General features: G+C 41.9%; 1 protein-coding gene across 5 annotated transcripts in view; it reads left to right on the top strand.

The window, feature by feature from the left end:
• DIP2C (disco interacting protein 2 homolog C) overlaps positions 1 to 19,823 on the top strand; it is a 294,331-nt gene that overhangs the window by 91,631 nt on the left and 182,877 nt on the right. The window lies entirely within an intron of this gene.

Here is a 19,823-nt window from a genome sequence, read left to right as displayed (position 1 = left end):
GTTTTGTCCATAGCAAGCTGTGAATCACCCTATTGTAAAGTTTAATTTAGAAAGCCTTGACTGCGTTGAAGTGTGATACTGTATACATTTAAACTCACATTCTTCACGACTGTGATACTAGAGAAAGTGACAAATAATGGAAAAATAGATTTCCTCTCATTGAATTCTCTTTGGGCAGAAGAGTGTGGAAGCAATACTAAAAAGTATTCCCATTAAGACATGCCAAACTGTCATAAAAATGATTCCACCTTCTTGTCAGATCTTTTGAATGTTTAAGAAAAAGGTCATTGTTCTTGCCAGTATGAGCTAGTGTGGTATGGGCTGTTACAGTCATCACTGGAACATGTGCCTTCCAAAGAAGAGCAGATCCCAGACAGTGTAAAAGCAACATAGATCCACTGCTTTGAATGGTGATTCCTGAGTGGCCATGCCATGCAGAACCCTGAGCTGGCTGGAATGGGAACCTTTGCCCTGATGGAGATAGGGAATTTTAGTGGAAGATAGGATGCATAGTTAGTTGTGGTGAGGCAGGGTGTGATATGCTGTGAAGCAAATTATGACATTGCTGATATGCTGTGAATATGAAATCAGATATACATTCCATAATGCTTGTAGTTCCTCTGTAACTATAGATCCAAAGCAAATTGCAAGTTAATGATAAAATGATGGGTTGTGGAAAAAATGAGCTGCCTATAGGTTGAATGTGGTGGGAGATATCCTCCTTCCCATGTGCTTCTCTCCCCACCAGCCTTGGCAGGTGGAGCTGCTTGTGCAGTTGTGCACTCCTGATGTGGATGTTGCAGGGCAGGAGATGGTTATGAGGCAGCCATCCAGGTGGGCTGGAACATAGTTATATTAATGTTAGAAATAATCACTGCAATGAAAACAGAATGAAAAAAATTCCGTAGTGAACCTGATGGGCCCTGAAAATAAGTTGGCTAACTTGGACTGAGAAGCCCTGTCCAGGACAGAAGATGAAAGAGAATGGGGAAGGACAGGGGGGCAGAGAGAGGAGGACGGCAAAAGGGGGAGAACAACGGAGAGGAGGAGGGAGACTGAAAAGTTACTTCTCTTGAGCAGCGATAAGCCCTGGTTGCAGCGGGTCTGGAAGGATCCCCCTTCCATCAGAGGCCAGCGTGAAACAACAGGCTGCTAGGGGAGGTGAAGGGAGATAGGCGCTGTCATCTGTCCTATGCAGTGGGTGGCTGATGTGGGTCTTCAGCGTGTGTGACTCTTCACCAAAGAGATTGTTGTCACAGTTGTCATTCATAACGTCCAACCAGAAAGAAAAACACTCCTCCTTGTGGATTCTTTTTAGTTTATGATATTTATCATGGTTCATATGAGTGGTTTCTCCCTGGGAATCTTTTTTTCTGTTCAGTTGCTCAGTCATGTCCGACTCTTTGCAACCCCATGGACTGCAGCACACTAGGCTTCCCTGTCCTTCACTATCTCCTGGAGTTTGGTCAAACTCATGTCCACTGAGTCGGTGATGCCATCCAACCATCTCATCCTCTGTCACCCCCTTCTCCTCCTGCCCTCAATCTTCCCCAGCATCGGAGTCTTTTCCATTGACCAGGGAATCTTACAGACTAATAATGTCTCCTACTCTTCAGAGCGATTGGGCAGCTTTGGATTCATGAGTTGGTGGAGAAAATCTTGTCTGTGTTTTGTTCGCTAGAGCAGGTACATTGTGGCCAAACAGAGAAGATGTATGATACCATTGTTGTACAGGAGTTTTGATAAAAGTTTTATACTGGAAAACAATAGCCTCTTATTAAATAAAGCTAAATAAGGAGTAGTACATTTTTATTATAATGCAGTAAATGTAATTTTGAATGACTAATGAAATGCAATTTTTTCTTTTCCTGAAGCCCTTGTGATCTTCTTTTCTTTGAATGGAAATATCTTGCTGATAGTAATTCAACAATTAATTGCTTAGCTTGTGCAAGGCAGTGTTCTGGGTGGGATATGAATTTATGGAGGCAGGTCCCACTCTTAGTGGATTGTAGTCAGATGGCTGGTGCCTCACAGGAATATCTGAGAATCCATGTAATGAAAGAAGAGGAAAAGTACAGACTGAAGCTGGATATAGTTAGAGGGGAGAGGCGTTCACTTCTAGGTTTCAGAGGACCTTCTGAATGAAGTGATGCTTGATCCTGTGTTGAAAGATGGTGAAGTTTGAATGTGTGGGCTGCTGGAAGAGGATTAAGGGAAACAGGAGATGCAGGTTGTGTTTTGGGAAAGGTGGTGATTCAGCTGGCCTGGAAGATGGGCTCATGACAGACAGCAGTGGATGTAAAGACTGGGGAGTGGTTCAGGGCAGAGGTTACTGCCCAGCCTTGGAATGAAAAGGGCGTTTACTGGCGTTAACCCATGTGTCACTTTGGACTGTGTACTTGGCTTATTTAAAACCCAGTTTCCTTATCTATAAAACAGGCAAAATTAAACATACCTTAGGAGTTTGTGAAGCTTACATAGGTGGATGAATGTGGATTTTTTCCCTCTTTCCTGGCACATAAAGTCAATAAATGGCAGCAGCTATGAGTGACATCAGTAGACTGGATGATGGGGGAGCTATGCAGAACCAGAGGAAGCAGCATGGACTTATCCAGGGCCCTGGTCTGCTCATTCAAGGTAAAGCCTGACAGTGGCGTCTGTTACACTCTGGTCTGTGGTGGGCACGGTCATTGGCACTAAGAGGCTATTGAAATAATCCAGGGATGAGCTGATCAGATCTGAAAACCTAGGTTAAGGTAGAAGAAACACAGGTCTGATGCCAGAAACAGTAGGGCCTCTGGCTGCCAAGACTTACTGACTTGTAGATAAATGAAGATGAAGAAGTAGAGAACAAAGCCCAGGTTGCTCTAAAATGTCCAGCAGTCTAGAAGGATGGAACTATGGTAAATTTGTTAAATAAGGGGACCTGGTCTGCTTCGGGTGTTCTGTCTCCTCCCCAGTCCTGACTTAGAGAACAGGCCTCTGGGCTCATTTCGTGCAGGTTCTGGAGGACTCCTTAGAGGAGGCCCTGAGGGTATCCGAGATGCTGTTTCACACTGGTCTCAGAGCATCCAGTTACAAGTCTCTTGACTTCATTGTGCAGTGATCTCCAAGTAAAGTTGAGCAGTGATTATAAAGTGCTCACATTGTTAGTTATCACTAGCTGATTGATCGATTGCTTAGAGAGACCAGACTCTGCTTGGGTTGGTGGTGTTCTACATTTGACTTTATTTTGGAGTTTATTTATTTGGAGTTTATTTTCACACAGGAACACAGGTAGATATTCTGCCATCATAGATCATTGTTCTCTAGTCATTTTGTTGTTTTAGTTGCCAAGTTGTTTCTAACTCTTTTGCGACCCCAGGGACTGTAGCCCTCCAGGCTTCTCTGTCCATAAGATTTTTCAAGCAAGGATACTGGAGTGAGTTGCCATTCCTTTCTCCAGGGGATCTTCCTAACCCAAGGATCGAACCTGCGTCTCCTGCATTGGCAGGCAGATTCTTTATCATTAAGCCACTTGATTGTACTACTGCTTAGGCGGAATTGCATCCCTTGTTTCAGCTTTTACAAAAATTAGATCTGTTTCAAGCACACAATGTCCACTACAGCCCCGTATGTCCCACACTTAGTTTTAAAGAATTGGTGACATTGGTTTTTTTTGGTGGTTTAATCACTAAGTCATGTCCGACTCTTTGCAACCCTATGGACTAAAGCCTGCCAGGCTCCTCTGTCCATGGGATTTTCCAGGCAAGAATACTGGAGTGGGTCGCCATTTCCTTCTCTTTGTTGTTGTTGGAGTAATAATATTCAGTAACTTATTGAGTACTTCCTCAAAAAGTCCTTGTCTCCAGGCTGTCAGGCTGGGGTTGGGTGACATAGTTTACAAAAAACTTTCTGGCTGGAGCTAGGCTGGCCAACCTTCTGCTTTATCTTTGCCAGTCACATGGGTCTCTGTTGCATATTATTCTTTTTTTTAAACTTTAAAAAATGTAGCCATCAGTTTTAGCTCACTGGTCTCCCTCTGGGGCCATTGTCTACAGACTCCTGAGTGAATTTTACTTAAACGTCTGATCTTTAATTTCATCACGAGCAGGAGTCTCATTTAATTACTTCATCACTTCTGCTAAGAATGCTCAACTTGATTTTGAAACTTACTTCACAGATTTTTGTTTGTTGTTAAAGATATCTCCTTTTTCTGCAAAGCTAGTGTCTCTTGCAAGTGGATGCTGTAGCTACACCGTTACAGGCCCAGGAAAACACCAAATGTACTTGGGTGAAATGTTCAGGTAGATCCACAGCCATTGTCTAGATCAGAAAGGAACTTTATTTGTTCCTAAACACGTGTCACGAGACATAGTTGCTAATGTAATCCTATGTAATTGGTCCGTCTTTTGCTCTTACTTGAATCTGTGAGATGCATAGAAAAATCACTTTTCCTCCTAATTTAGGGCTTCAGCTCTGGATTTCACTAGTGGGTTATTATTCTTACTCTTCTTTAGGGGTCTAGGGGGAAAAAAGCAAAGCTAAAAAGCAAACCAGTTTCAACATGTCTTATGTTTTCCTTCCTCTCCTGCCTTCCACCTTGTTCTCATGTGCGAAGGTTCCTGACCCTGGGCTTTGCTGACTGTTCCACTCCTAGTGGCCCTCCCGCCAGGGTGGCAGGAGTGCCATTTTGCTTGTGACACACATGCCTCCTCTTCCCTCTCCTCAGGTGGCTCTGCTGTGTGACCATTCACACAGCCATTCCATTTGTTTACAGGGTGCTGTCACCACTATGTCGTCCTCCATGAACTTGGTGACTGATGGCCACAGACGCCCTTCAGTGCTCTGAGCCTTGATCAGAAACTCTTCTCTTTGTATCATGCTGATGCTCAACAGGTAGCCAAGCTGAAAATAATTTTCCCAGAAACATTCACATACATGGGAAGCACGTATGACAAAGAGAAACAGCAGCCCGGTTAACATCTACTGTCTGCCCACTTTGGTGAGCACTGTTGAGAGGATCACAACTGTCAGGGGGCTGGTTAAAACTCAGGTTACTGCTGTTGGGCCAGTGTTTGAGTTTCTGATTTGGTGGGTCTGGGGTAGCCCAGTGTGTGCATTTCTACTGAGGTCCCAGGCCATGTTGAGAATCACAGATTCAGATTCTATGCAGCCTAATATATGTTTGATTAATTCCGTTTACCTAAAATTACTTTGCCCAACAGGTCAGTTATCAAAAGAGATTTATATAGGGAAGCTAGAAAGATGGTACTGATGAGCTGTTTGCAGGACAGCAGTGGTGATGCAGACGGAGAGAACAGATTTACACAGTGGGGAGGGAGAGGGTCGGACAAATTGAGAGTAGCGTGCAAACATTTATATTACCGTATGTGAAATAAATAGCTAGTGGGAATTTGCTGTATGATAAGGGAGCTCAACCCAGTGCTCTGTGACCACCTAGTAGGGTGGGATGGGGTGAGAGACAGGAGGGAGATTCGTAAGGGAAGGGACATATGTATACTTGTGCCTGATTCATGTTGATGTGTGTGTGGCAGAAACCAACACAATATTATAAAGCAATTGTCCTCCAGTTAAAGACAAAAAGAGATTTAAACCGCTGGAACAAGCAAGTTCTAGGCTTGCTTGGTGGTCATTTCGTGGTTTATGAAATAGGATTTCTGTAACCTGAGTTTTGATTCAGAAACAGAGCATTGATGGAGTTAGGGGTGCAGAGGTGAAGCCGTGTTCTCGTTGAGGATTTGGGCAGCACTAGCTGTTGGATCCTGGAGCCTGGTAGGCTGCTGTCTATGGGGTCGCTAAGAGTCGGACACGACTGAGCGACTTCACTTTCACTTTTCACTTCATGCATTGGAGAAGGAAATGGCAACCCATTTCAGTGTTCTTGCCTGGAGAATCCCAGGGTCGGGGGAGCCTGGTGGGCTGCCGTCTATGGGGTCGCACAGAGTCGGACACAACTGAAGTGACTTAGCAGCAGCAGCAGCAGCTGTTGGATCATGGGCATTCCTTCAGATGAAAAAACTTACAGGCCACTCCTGTGCTCCTGTTTGAGCCACTCTAAAGAGTTGGCTTTGCAGTGTTGACTTAAATACTCACAACCTAAAAGTTGAGAGCTGTGTTTTATAGGGTGGGACTTTTTATGACTTTGAGCTGGGAGATAGCATCTCAAGTAATCCTGAGAGAAATGCCCAAGGAGGCGAGGGTAGGAGCCAGATTATATGCAGTTCTACAATGAAGTATATGGGTATTGTGAACATCAAAAGATTATTGTTAAAGAAAATGAGATATCCCAAGTTAAGGAATTTAGTTCTTTTCTGTGTATGGGAAGATGCAAGAGTCTGGGCTCACTGAAATCATTCCTTTCATATGCATTTCAGCTATCCTGGTCCAACGTCCTGTATATTTTCTAGTCCTGAACTCCCTTGGGGCTCACCTTCTGGAGTGCCTGCAGTCTGATGGCTGGTATTCTTTTCCTTCCTGAGTGCCCTTAGGGCTCACCAGCTCACATTGGGGGGTGGCATTACTGATGACTGTAACATCCTTGTTTATTGATACAGCAGGCCATACTTCATTTCTCAGTGATAAGATCCTCACATTCTCTGCCTTCTGCTGGCCAGGGAGCCCTCATGTGGATGCCTGCAGCTGGGCATGGACTGGGGAAGCAGCTGCTGTCCTGTCCCCTCCATACTGATTTTCCTCTTGCTTTCCATGGCAGCTTCAAAGTCCAGGTGAACTCTGAAAGCAGCAAGAGTGTTAGGATCCTTTTATGTTGTAATACTGTTTCACAGAAGAGAAAGGCAACCACAGAAGTGAAAGGTTTGGTTGTGTCTCCTCTTGGCTAATTGTGGTTGCATATAATGAGCAGATAATAGTGTGCCTTCTGAAGAAAAATGCACATATTTGGACTGTAAATACATTAAATGGAAAAATGTAAAATTTCTGACAGTAGGCTTTTAATAAATGGTAGTCATTGTAGTTTTAAGGTTGGCAAATATTATGATAAAGCTCTTTAGATTAAGCAGAAATATAAACTTCTGCATTTTATTGGACTGAAAGTTTTAATATAAAAACACCCTGAAAGGAAGTATTGATTTTTAAAAGTTTTTAATCCCTGAAAATGTGGTCCAGTTGTGAAACAGACATTATCTCTGCTCCTTTGTTCCATAATGAAGTTCCAATGGCATTAGAATGTAGATCTTCATGGACAGTAGTAGGAGCACTCCCACACCAGAAAATGAAGGATCATGTATTTAAAATAATCCTAACTTTAAAATGAAGTTGGAGACATGGTTCTTTTAAATGCGTGTTCTGATCAATGGTTTCTTTCTTATTTCTGATTCAGCAATTTGGTTGTCATTTGTTGTTCAGTCGCTAAGTCATATCTGACTCTTTGTGACCCCATGGACTGCAGCTTCCCAGGCTCCCGTGTCCTTCACTGTCTCCTGGAGTCTGCTCCAATTCATGTCCATTGAGTTGGTGATGCTATCTAACCATCTCATCCTCTGTCGTCCTTTTCTGCTTTTGCCTTCTATTATTCCCAGCATCAGATTCTTTTCCAATGAGTTGGCCCTTTGCATCAGGTGGCCAAAATTAGGTGGCCAAAAATTTTGGAGCTTCAGCATCAATCCTTGCAATGAATATTCAGGGTTGATCTCTTTTAGGATTGACTGGTTTGATCTCCTTGAAGTCCAAGGGCTTCTCAACAGTCTTCTGCAGCACCACAGTTTGAAAGCATCAATTCTTCCATGCTCAGCTTTCCTTATAGTCCAACTCTCACATGCACACATGGCTGCTGGAAAGACCACAGCTTTGACTAGATGGACCTTGTCTGCAATGTGTTGTCTGTAGTTTTAAATATGCTGTCTAGGTTTGTTATAGCTTTCCTTTCAAGGAGCAAGCAACCTTTTAATGTCATGGTTGCAGTCACTGTCCACAGTGATTTTGAGCCCAAGAAAAGAAACTCTGTCATTGCTTCCACTTTTTCTCTTTCTAGTTGCTGTGAAGTGATGGGATCGGATGCTGTGATACTAGTTTTTGAATGCTGAGTTTTAAGCCGGCTTATTCATTCTCCTCTTTCACCCTCATCAGTAGACTCTTTAGTTCCTCTTCACTTTCTGCCACTAAAGTAGTATCATCTGTATATCTGAGGATGTTAGTATTTCTCCCAGCAGTCTTGATTCCAGCTTGTCCTTCATCCAGCCTGGCATCTCATGTGAGGTACTTTGCATGTAAGTTAAATAAGCAAAGTGAAAATATACAACTTGATATACTCCTTTCCCAATTTGGAACCAGTCCGTTGTTCCATGTCTGATTCTAACTGTTCCTTCTTGACTGCATACAGGTTTCCCAGGAGACAGGTCAGGTGGTCTGGTATTCCCATCTCTTCAAGAATTTTCCACGGTTTGTTTTGATCCACACAGTCAAAGGCTTTAATGTAGTCAGTGAGGCAGAAGTAGATGTATTTTTGGAATTTTCTTTCTCTATGATCCAACAGATGTTGTCATTTTGATCTCTGGTTCCTCTACTTTTTCTAAACCCAGCTTGAATATCTGGAAGTTCTCAGTTCATGTACTGCTGAAGCTTAGCTTGAAGTATTTTGAACATAACCTTACAAGCATGTGAAATGAGTGCAATTGTATGGGTTGTTTGGACATTTTTTGGCATCTTTCTCTGGGATTGGAATGAAAACTGTGAAAACTGACCTTTTCCAGTCCTATGGCTACTGCTGAGTTTTCCAAATTTGCTGGCATATTGAGTGCAGCACTTTCACAGCATCATCTTTCAGGATTTAGAATAGCTCAACTGGAATTCCATCACCTCCACTAGCTTTGTTCATAGTGATGCTTCCTAAGGCCCACTTGACTCACACTCCAGGATGTCTGGCTCTAGGTGAATGACCCCACCATCGTGGTTATCCATGTCATTAAAACCTTTTTTGAATAGCTTTTCTTTGTGTTCTTGCCACCTCTTCTTAATCTCTTCTGCTTCTGTTAGGTCCTTACCATTTCTGTCCTTTTTCTTACCCATCTTTGCATGAAATGTTTCCTTGATATGCCCAATTTCCTTGAAGAGATCTCTAGTCTTTCCCATTCTATTATTTTCCTCTATTTCTTTGCATTGTACATTTAAGAAGGCCTTCTATCTCTTCTTTATATTCTCTGGAACTCTGCATTCAGATGGGTATATCTTTCCCTTTGTTTCTTGCTTCTCACTCTTCTTTTTGCCACTATTTGCAAGCCTCCTCAGGCAACCACTTGCCTTCTTACATTTCTTTTTATTTGGGACGGTTTTGGTCATTGCCTCCTGTACAGTGTTATGAACCTCTGTCCATAGCTCCTTAGGCACTCTGTCTACTAGACCTAATCCCTTGAATCTATGTATCACCTCCACTGTATAATCATAAGGGATTTGATTTAGGTCATACCTGATTGGCCTAGTGGTTTTCCCTATTTTCTTCCATTTAAGCTTGACTTTTGCAATAAGGAGTTCATGATCTGAGCCAGTCAGCTCCAGGTCTCATTTTTCCTGACTATATAGAGCTTCTCCATCTTTGGCTGCAAAGAATATGATCAGTCTGATTTTGATGTTGACCATCTGGTCATGTCCATGTGTAGAGTCATCTCTTGGATTGTTGGAAAAGGATGTTTGCTATGACCAGCATGTTCTTTTGTCAAAACTCTGTTAGCCTTTGCCCTGCTTCATTTTATACTCTAAGGCCAAACTTGCCTATTATTCTGAGTATCTCTTGACTTCCTACTTCTGCATTCTAATCCCCTATGATGAAAAGGACATCTTTTTTTTTTTTTTTGGTGTTCTAGAAGGTGTTGTAGGTCTTCATGGAACTGGTCAACTTCAGTTTCTTTGGCATCAATAGTTGGGGGATAGATTTGCATTACTGTGATGTTGAATGATTTGCCTTGGAATAGAACCGAGATCATTCCGTTATTTTTAAGATTGCACCCAAATCCTGCATTTTGGGCTCTTTTATTGACTATGAGGGCTACTCCGTTTCTTCTAAGGTACTCTTGCCCACGGTAGTAGATATAATTGTCATCTGAATTAATTTCGCCCATTCCCATCCATTTTAGTTCACTGATCCCTAAGATGTGGATGTTCACTCTTGCCATCTCCTGCCTGACCATGTCAAATTTACTTTGATTCATGGACCTAAAATTTCAGGTTCCTGTGCAATATTGTCCTTTACAGCAATGGACTTTACTTTCACCAACAGATAAATCCACAACTGAGTGTCATTTCTACTTTGGCCCAGCTGCTTTATTCTTTCTATAGCTATTAGTAATTGCCCTCCACTCTTCAATATCAGTGTGCCCAGCTGGAGTGTGTATAACTCAAATGTTTCACTTCTCTTTGCTCTTGTTGTCGGTTTATATAAATGTGGTTATCACTATGCTTCCATCTTTTAGATTTTGAGTGACTCTGACTCCAGGAGTTTGAAATTTAAGTGTATTCGATAATATGCTCTTAGAAACATAACTTGGATGTAGCAAATTGGAAAAACCTGAATTTTACATCTTACTGCTTTAGTACATGTGAATTCTGAAGTTCTAAATTCTAGGTGTTAATCAGGATAGTAGTCTGTGGGAAACGCTGCCTTTTAAAAAAATTATTTTAATTGGAGGCTAATTACTTTACAATATTGTAGTGGTTTTTGCCATACATTGATATGAATCAGCCATGGGTGTACATGTGTTCCCCATCCTGAATCCCCCTCCCTCCTCCCTCCCCATGCCATCCCTCTGGGTCATCCCAGTGCACCAGCCCCAAGCATCCTGTATCATGCATCAAACCTGGACTGGTGATTCATTTATAATTAATCCTCAGAATACCATTGTGCACCAGCCCTGAGCACCCTGTGTCATGCATCAAACCTAGACCGATGATCTGTTTCACATATGGTAATATACATGTTTCAATGCTATTCTCTCAAATCATCCCACCCTTGCCTTCTCCCACAGAGTCCAAAAGACTGTTCTTTACATCTGTGTCTCTTTTGCTGTCTCACATATAGGGTCATCGTTACCATCTTTCTAAATTCCATATATATGCGTTAGTATACTGTATTGGTGTTTTTCTTTCTGACTTACTTAATTCTGTATAATAGGCTCCAGTTTCATCCACCTCATTAGACCTGATTCAAATGCATTCTTTTTAATGGCTGAGTAATATTCCATTGTGTATATGTACCATAGCTTTCTCATATATTCGTCTGCCGATGAACATCTAGGTTGCTTCCATGTCCCGGCTATTGTAAACAGTGCTGTGATGAACATTGGGGTACACGTGTCTCTTTCCCTTCTGGTTTCCTCAGTGTGTATGCCCAGCAGTGGGATTGCTGGGTCATATGGCAATTCTATTTCCAGTTTTTTAAGGAATTTCCACACTGTTCTCCATAGTGGCTGTACTAGTTTGCATTCCCACCAACAGTGTAAGAGGGTTCCCTTTTCTCTGCACCCTCTCCAGCATTTATTGCTTGTAGACTTTTTGATAGCAGCCATTCTGACTGGCATGAGATGGCACCTCATAGTGGTTTTGATTTGCATTTCTCTGATAATGAGTGATGTTGAGCATCCTTTCATGTGTTTGTTAGCCATCTGTATATCTTCTTTGGAGAAATGTCTGTTTATTTCTTTGGCCATTTTTTGATTGGGTCGTTTATTTTTCTGGAATTGAGCTGCATGAGCTGCTTGTATATTTTTGAGATTAATTCTTTGTCAGTTGCTTCATTTGCTGTTGTTTTCTCCCATTCTTAAGGCTGTCTTTTCACCTTGCTTATAGTTTCCTTTGTTGTGCAGAAGCTTTTAAGTTTAATTAGGTCACATTTGTTTATTTTTGCTTTTATTTCCATTACTCTGGGAGGGTGTCATAGAGGATCCTTCTGTGATTTATGTCAGAGAGTGTTTTGCCTGTGTTTTCCTCTAGGAGTTTTATAGTTTCTGGTCTTACATTTAGATCTTTAGAGTCCATTTTGAGTTTTGTGTATGGTGCTAGAAAGTGTTCTAGTTTCATTCTTTTACAAGTAGTTGACCGGTTTTCCCAGCACCACTTGTTAAAGAGATTGTCTTTAGTCCATTGTATATTCTTGCCTCCTCTGTCAAAGATAAGGTGTCCATAGGTGCATGGATTTATCTCTGGGCTTTCTATTTTGTTCCATTGATCTATGTTTCTGTCTTTATGCCAGTACCATACTGTCTTGATGACTGTAGCTTTGTAGTAGAGCCTGAAGTCAGGCAGGTTGATTCCTCCAGTTCCATTCTTCTTTCTCAAGATTGCTTTGGCTATTCGAGGTTTTTTTGTATTTCCATACAAATTCTGAAATTATTTGTTCGAGTCTGAAAAATACCATTGGTAGCTTGATAGAGATTGCATTGAATCTATAGATTGCCTTGGATAGTATACTCATTTTCACTCTTGATTCTTCCGATCCATGCTACTGCTGCTAAATCGCTTCAGTCGTCCAACTCTGTGCGACCTCATAGACGGCAGCACACCAGGCTCCCCTGTCCCTGGGATTCTCCAGGCAAGAACACTGGAGTGGGTTGCCATTTCCTTCTCCAGTGCGTGAAAGTGAAAAGTGAAAGTGAAGTCACTCAGTTGTGTCCGACTCTTCGTGACCCCATGGACTGCAGCCCACCAGGCTCCTCCGTCCATGGGATTTTCCAGCCAAGAGTACTGGAGTGGGTTGCTATTTCCTTCTCCATCCGATCCATGAACATGGTATATTTCTCCATCTATTTGTGTCATCTTTGATTTCTTTTGTCAGTGTTTTATAGTTTTCTATATATAGGTCTTTTGTTTCTTTAGGTAAATTTATTCCTATTTTATTCTTTTCGTTGCAATGGTGAATGGAATTGTTTCCTTAATTTCTCTTTCTGTTTTCTCATTGTTAGTGTATAGGAATGCAAGGGATTTCTGTGTGTTAATTTTATATCCTGCAACTTTACTATATTCATTGACTAGCTCTAGTAGTTTTCTGGTGGAGTCTTTAGAATTTTGTATGTAGAGGATCATGTCATCTGCAAACAGTGAGAGTTTTACTTCTTTTCCAATCTGGATTCCTTTTATTTCTTTTTCTTCTCTGATTGCTGTGGCTAAAGCTTCCAAAACTATGTTAAATAGTAGTGGTGAGAATGGGCACCCTTGTCTTGTTCCTGACTTTAGGGGAAATGCTTTCAATTTTTCACCATTGAGGGTAGTGTTTGCTGTGGGTTTATCATGCTGCTGCTACTGCTGCTAAGTCGCTTCAGCCGTGTCCTACTCTGTGCGACCCCATAGACGGCAGTCCACCAGCCTCCGCCATCCCTGGGATTCTCCAGGCAAGAACACTGGAGTGGGTTGCCATTTCCTTCTATGGCTTTTATTATGTTGAGGTATGTTCCTTCTATTCCTGCTTTCTGGAGTGTTTTTTTTTTTTTTTTTTTTTATCATAAATAGATGTTGAATTTTGTCAAAGGCTTTCTCTGCACCTATTGAGATAATCACATGGTTTTTATCTTTCAATTTGTTAATGTGGTGTATCACATTGATTGATTTGCAAATATTGAAAAATCCTTGTATCCCTGGAGTAAAGCTAACTTGGTCATGATGTATGATCTTTTTAATATGTTGTTGGATTCTGTTTGCTAGAATTTTGTTAAGGGTTTTTGCATCTATGTTCATCAGTAATATTGGCCTGTAGTTTTCTTTTTTTGTGGCATCTTTGTCTGGTTTTGCTGTTAGAGTGATAATGGCCTCTGCCTCCAGCAGAGGCGTGTGTTGGTGGTGGCCTGCTGCAGGGTCGGGGGCACTGGGTGCAGCAGTGAGTGCACAGGGCCTTTTGAAGGAGGTCACCATTATCTTCATTACCTCCACCATAGTTTGGTCTCAGATCAAACAACAGGGAGGGAACACAGCCCCACCCATCAACAGAAAATTGTATTAAAGATTTACTGAGCATGGCCCCGCCAATCAGAACAAGACCCAGTCCCCATCCCCCACCCAAGTCAGTCTCTACCATCAGGAAGCTTCCATAAGCCTCTTATTCTTATCTATCAGAGGGTAGAAAACCACCATCACAGAAAACTAATCAAACTGATCACATGGATCACAGCCTTGTCTAACTCAATGAAACTATGAGCCATGCCGTGTAGGGCCACCCAAGACAGATGGATCCTGAAGGAGAGTTCTGACAAAACGTGGTCCACTGGAGAAGGCAGTGGCAAACCACTTCAATATTCTTGCCTTGAGAACCCCATGAATAGTATGAAAAGGCAAAAAGATAGGACACTGAAGGATGAACTCCTCAGGTCAATAGGTGCGCAATATATTGGAGAAGAGTGAAGAAATAACTCCAGAAAGAATGAAGAGACAGAGGCAAAGCAAAATCAGAGCCTAGTTGTGGATGTGACTGGTGATGGAAGTAAAGTCCAATGCTGTAAAGAACAATGATGCATAGGAACCTGAAATGCTAGGTCCATGAATCAAGGTAAATTGGAAGTGGTCAAACAGGAGATGGCAAGAGTGAACATCAACATTTTAGGATCAGTGAACTAAAATGGACTGGAATGGGTGAATTAACTCAGATGACCATTATATCTACTATAATGGATAGGGAAGCCTGGTGTGGTGCAGTCCATGGGGTCGCAAAGAGTTGGACATGAGTGAGTGACTGAAGTGAACTGAACTGGTCCTTGAGTGGGTGAAACTCTCTTCACACTTGGAGGCATGCACATACTCCAGTGCTGCTCTGCACAGAGTATGTGATTGCAACTCTTTGTGCCTGGTCTGTTGACAGAAGACATGTTACTCTGTCTGCTATGAGCACTTGGGGACCTGATGCTGACCAGGGGTGAATACAGACTTGAGCTGGCTCAGCTGCCCTTGGTAGGGGTGTCCTTGGGCTCCCTCTCTCTGATACTGCACCCCACTGCCCCACCTCCAGGAGTGATGTTACAGTCCTACACCTGCAGGTACGGCAGCCTCATGCCTTCTTTTAATAGAAGAAGTGAAATTTGTGGCAGGTAAGGGGATCAAAGAAGGGTCTTTTTTATTCTATTCATCCTTAAAAAGGCTTTGCTTTTCAAGGTTTTGCAGTAGACAATTGAGCTTACCTAGTTGTGATGCAATCTTGCTTGAATATGATAAAGGGGAAGGTCAAAAAGAGAATAGAATGACCGTATTGTCTGGTTGTTTTGAGTCTTCCATCAAGTCAGGCTGGAAAATACCTGGTGTTTTTGTTTCTGCCTATATGCTTGTGAAATTCCGAAGCAGATGGGTGGATGTCACCAGTATTTGGTCCAAATACTCTGTGTCAGGCAGTGTTCTCAGTGGTTAGGTATATTGACTCACTAAATCCTCAAAAAAACCTCAAGAGGGAAATACTAATATTGTCTTCATTTTATAGATGAGGAAATTGAGGCTGAAAGTGCACTTGCAATAGATGATAAAGTGAAGTGACAGGTTTTAACACACGTGCCTACCTTCTGAGTTGGTACCCTTGGCTCTAGGCTACCCTGTAGCTTAGTGTGTTACAGGGACTTCAGCTTCCAGCCAAGGTGGAGTTACAGTTCTTTGCACCTCAAAGAAAATACTAGACAATATGTATGGATAATCAGCATTTAAGGAGGACCAAGACCTGAGAGCGGAAACACATGAGGGAGCCCTGTGGTGGTCCCTTAACTGCATGGGATTTCCCAGCCGTGGTGCAGGGCTACAGGTGGGCTGAAGCAGGATCCATGATTGAGGGGTGGAGACCAAAGCCTGAATGTAGTCTTGTCCTCAGAGTTAGTGAAGTTCACGTGATTCTCTTCCTTCCAGAAAACGAGAGATCAAAGCAGTTCCAACAGCACACCTGTGAGTAAACAATGCAGTGAATACTATGGTCCTTCAACACCCTACATTTTTGCTTTTTGTATGATAAACTTGTTCATCTGAGTCTTTTTGTTCTATGCATAGTTTTACCGTCATCAGTGTGAGGACATCCTAGCAGATTCCATTTTAGGTGGTACAAGACTACACAGAAGAACTGTACAAGGAAGATATTAATGACCCAGATAATCACAATGGTATGATCACTCACTTAGAGCTAGACATCCTGGAGTGTGAAGTCAAGTGGGCCTTATGAACAAAGCTAGTGAGGGTGATGAAATTCCAGCCGAGCTATTTCAAATCCTAAAAGATGATGCTGTGAATGTGCTGCAGTCAGTATGCCAGCAAATTTGGAAAACTCAGCAGTGGCCCCAGGACTGGAAATTGTCAGTTTTCATTCCAATCCCAAAGAAAGGCAATGCCAAAGAATGTTCAAGCTACTGCACAATTGTACTCATCTCACATACTAGCAAAGTAATGCTCAAAATTTTTCAAGCCAGGCTTCAACAGTACATGAACTGAGAACTTACAGATGTTCAAGCTGGTTTTAGAAAAGGCAGAGGAACCAGAGATCAAACTGCCAACATCTGTTAGATCATAGAAAAAAGCAAGAGGATTCCAGAAAAACATCAACCTCTGCTTCAATGCCTATGCTAAAACCTTTGACTGTGTGAATTACAATAAACTGTGGAAAATTCTGAAGGAGATGGGAATACCAGACCACCTGACCTGCCTCCTGAGAAATCTATATGCAGGTCAAGAAGCAATAGTTAGAACCAGCCATGAAACAGCAGACTGGTTCCAAATTGGGAAAGGAGTACTTCAAGGCTGTATATTGTCACCCTGCTTATTTAACTTATATGCAGAGTACATCATGTGAAATGCCAGGCTGGATGAAGCACAAGCTGGAATCAAGATTGCTGGGAGAAATGTCAATAGCTTCAGATATGCAGAGACAGAGCCCATATGGCACAAAGTGAAGAGGAATTAAAGAGCCTCTTGATGAAAGTGAAAGAGAAGAGTGACAAAGCTGTCTTAAAACTCAACATGGCGTCTGGTCTCATCACTTCTTGACAAATAGTTAGGAAAACAGTGGAAACAGTGAGAGACTTTATTTTCTTGGGGTCCAAAATCACTGCAGATGGTGACTGCAGCTATGAAATGAAAAGATGCTTGCTCCTTGGAAGAAAAGCTGTGCCAAAACTAGATAGCATATTAAAAAGCAGAGACATTACTTTGCCCACAAAGGTCTGTATAGTCACAGCTATGGGTTTTCCTGATGTGCATCCATGCATGCACATCACATACATGGATGTGAGAGTTGGACCATAAGGAAAGCTGAGTGCTGAAGAATTGATGCCTTTGAACTGTGTTGTTGGAGAAGACTCTTGAAGAGTCCCTTGGGCTGCAAGGAGATCCAACCAGTCAATTCTAAAGGAAACCAGTCCTGATTATTCATTGGACGGACTGATGCTGAAGCTGAAGCTCCAATACTTTAGCCACCTGATGTGAAGAACTGACTCATTGGAAAAGACCCTGATGCTGGGAAAGATTGAAGGCAGGAGGAGAAGGGGATGACAGGATGATATGGTTGGATGTCATCACAGACTCAATGAACATGAGTTTGAGCAGGCTCCAGGAGTTGGTGATGGACAGGGAAGCCTGGCGTGCTGTAGTCCATGGGGTCGCAGAATCAGACACAACTGAGTGAGTGAACTGAACTGACTAGTGTTTTCTCAACTTTGAAAATTTTCTTCCCTGTAATAGGTCCACTCAGACTGATTTACAGGGACCAATTCTTTTGTTGTTTCAAAGCTTGAATAAGCTGTAACTGAGCAGTTTTGGGACTCCTGAACACCTGGGTTTTTTGGCTACGGGCTCTAGTTTGCTAACCCTCAACCTAGATTTTGAGACAGGTTTAACATAGTTGTGTTGTCATTTTCTCCTGGAGATCGATTTAACCTAGTTTGGTAAATTCGATTATTTTCAGGGAGGTTTTCAGGGTTAGACATACAGATGATACTGGCCTGAGTTTTTTGTTTTTTTAGGATTCAGTAAATTTGAAAAGTGTTTGTTACTCTCATGAAAGAACAAATATGAAGTAGTCACTGCTTTCAGTCTTTATAATGCTTATGTTCATCTGAGATGGGGAAAAGAACAGCAACCCCAGAGCAGACCTGAGAACTGTCCATGTGAGAAGAGCCAGCCTGCGGGGAGCTCCAGGAAGAGCAGTCTGGCTGCTGTCAGTGGCATGTGAGCCCTGAGTGATGTGTGTGCTGAATTAAGTGTTTGACTTGGAATTTGGGGAAGTACAAGGACATCTGAATACTGGGGTGATTTCCTAAAGGTAGATAAAATTGGTACAGAGGCAGTGCCCTGTGTATCTGTGTCCAGTGGGTTCCAGGGGCCTAGTGGTGCACAGGCAGCAGGTGAGAAGAGTCTTGGCAGGAGATGCCTGCAGGTTGGCGCAGTCCTTGCCAAGTGGTAGGGTTTTCCTAAGATTGTACACAAGTGTATGTGAATCATGACTGTATTTATTCCTTGTAAGCAGTCAAAAACCACCAGATGGCTCTTTTGTCTTCATCACTGCTGATTCTACTCTTCTTGGTCTGTCATGATTATATTCACTCTTCAACCTTCTCAGCTTCTAGAATATTCCTGGGTGGACTATTTACTAATGAAAATTTGAAAAGCTAGTTGGAAGCAAGAGAAAATGATTTGAAATACATTTAAGTGAGGAAAAATTCTGCAAAACTGTTCATACAAATTGTGCTGTAAATGTTTAAAATAGAACATTAGCAGTTAAATGATGTTTTAATTTAGAAGTTTTCTGCGGATGCCAATTTAAAATTACGGCCGTAATATATACATACGTATATAGTGTAAAAAGAATGAGTGTGACTGTTAAAAATGGAGTTTTGTGTATTTGATAGAGATTTGACAATTTATCAGGTAGGAGTCCCCTGCTTCATGTTTCATATACATGAAAAAATTATAACAATGATAAATCACATTTCTTTACAAAAAAGTGACTTATTTTCTTTAAATTTTGAACCTTTGTAGATCTTAAAATAATTCAATTGCAAAAATATTCATAAGGAACTTTGTCAAGTGCACATTTGTTGCGTTAGTTCTCAAGTGAGCTCAATTTTCTTGACAGGAGAATTGTTGCTTCTTAAAGTTTCTGTTGATGATGATGTTGACCAGAGAGAATTCTTTAGCTCTCTGATGCCTCTGTATATTCTCAACATCAGAAAGTAGCCTGTTGCACTCCTTTTGTAAGTGGGACTTAACTGTTAGGATTATTATTGAGAACCTTGGGAAAGGAAAAGAAAACTTGAGTAACAAAAGGTGTAACTGATTTCATGCAGTAAAACTTATTTTTGTTGAAGTAATATCCTTCTGAACTAAACTTTCAGTTTATTGTTTATTTTCAAATTATAATAATCTTGATTGTCTGGTTTCTCTGCCCACAGTCCATTAAGAGAAGTAATTAGAAAGAGCGCATGACCTAGCAAGTGGGCAGGGACACAGACAGCAGCAAGAAGTATCCTCAGATACCTCAGAAGACCTAGCAGACTGTGAAGACATCTCCATGTTGGTGGCAATGTGTGGGCATGTGGTCTTGATAATATCTAGAAGAGAATAAAGCAGAGAGTCTCTCAGGAGGGAGGAGCATTCATGAACTTCCCAGTAGTTCCATCCCTGTTTCTCTGGAATCTTTCCTCATCTTTGGAATGAGGATTCTGCCCTTCCCAGCAGACAAACTCTAGAAGGGCTTGTCTTTAGGTATTGTGGTTACTTAATTGTAGAGATGCCCTTCTCAGGGAGATGGTCTTTAGGTTCATTTTGACTCCAAGGACAATACTAGGTTGCGAGCCAGGGCTCTGGGTGCAGGATCTGGAGAGATTTAAAGTAAAGGCTGGGCCACCACCTTGTCACCCCTCTGTCTGAGTGCT

This window comes from Bos indicus x Bos taurus, chromosome 13, assembly GCF_003369695.1.
Source record: "Bos indicus x Bos taurus breed Angus x Brahman F1 hybrid chromosome 13, Bos_hybrid_MaternalHap_v2.0, whole genome shotgun sequence".
In the NCBI taxonomy this organism is placed as follows: domain Eukaryota; kingdom Metazoa; phylum Chordata; class Mammalia; order Artiodactyla; family Bovidae; genus Bos; species Bos indicus x Bos taurus.
Note: the sequence above shows the minus strand (reverse complement) of the source record. Positions and strands in the feature narration are given on the sequence as shown.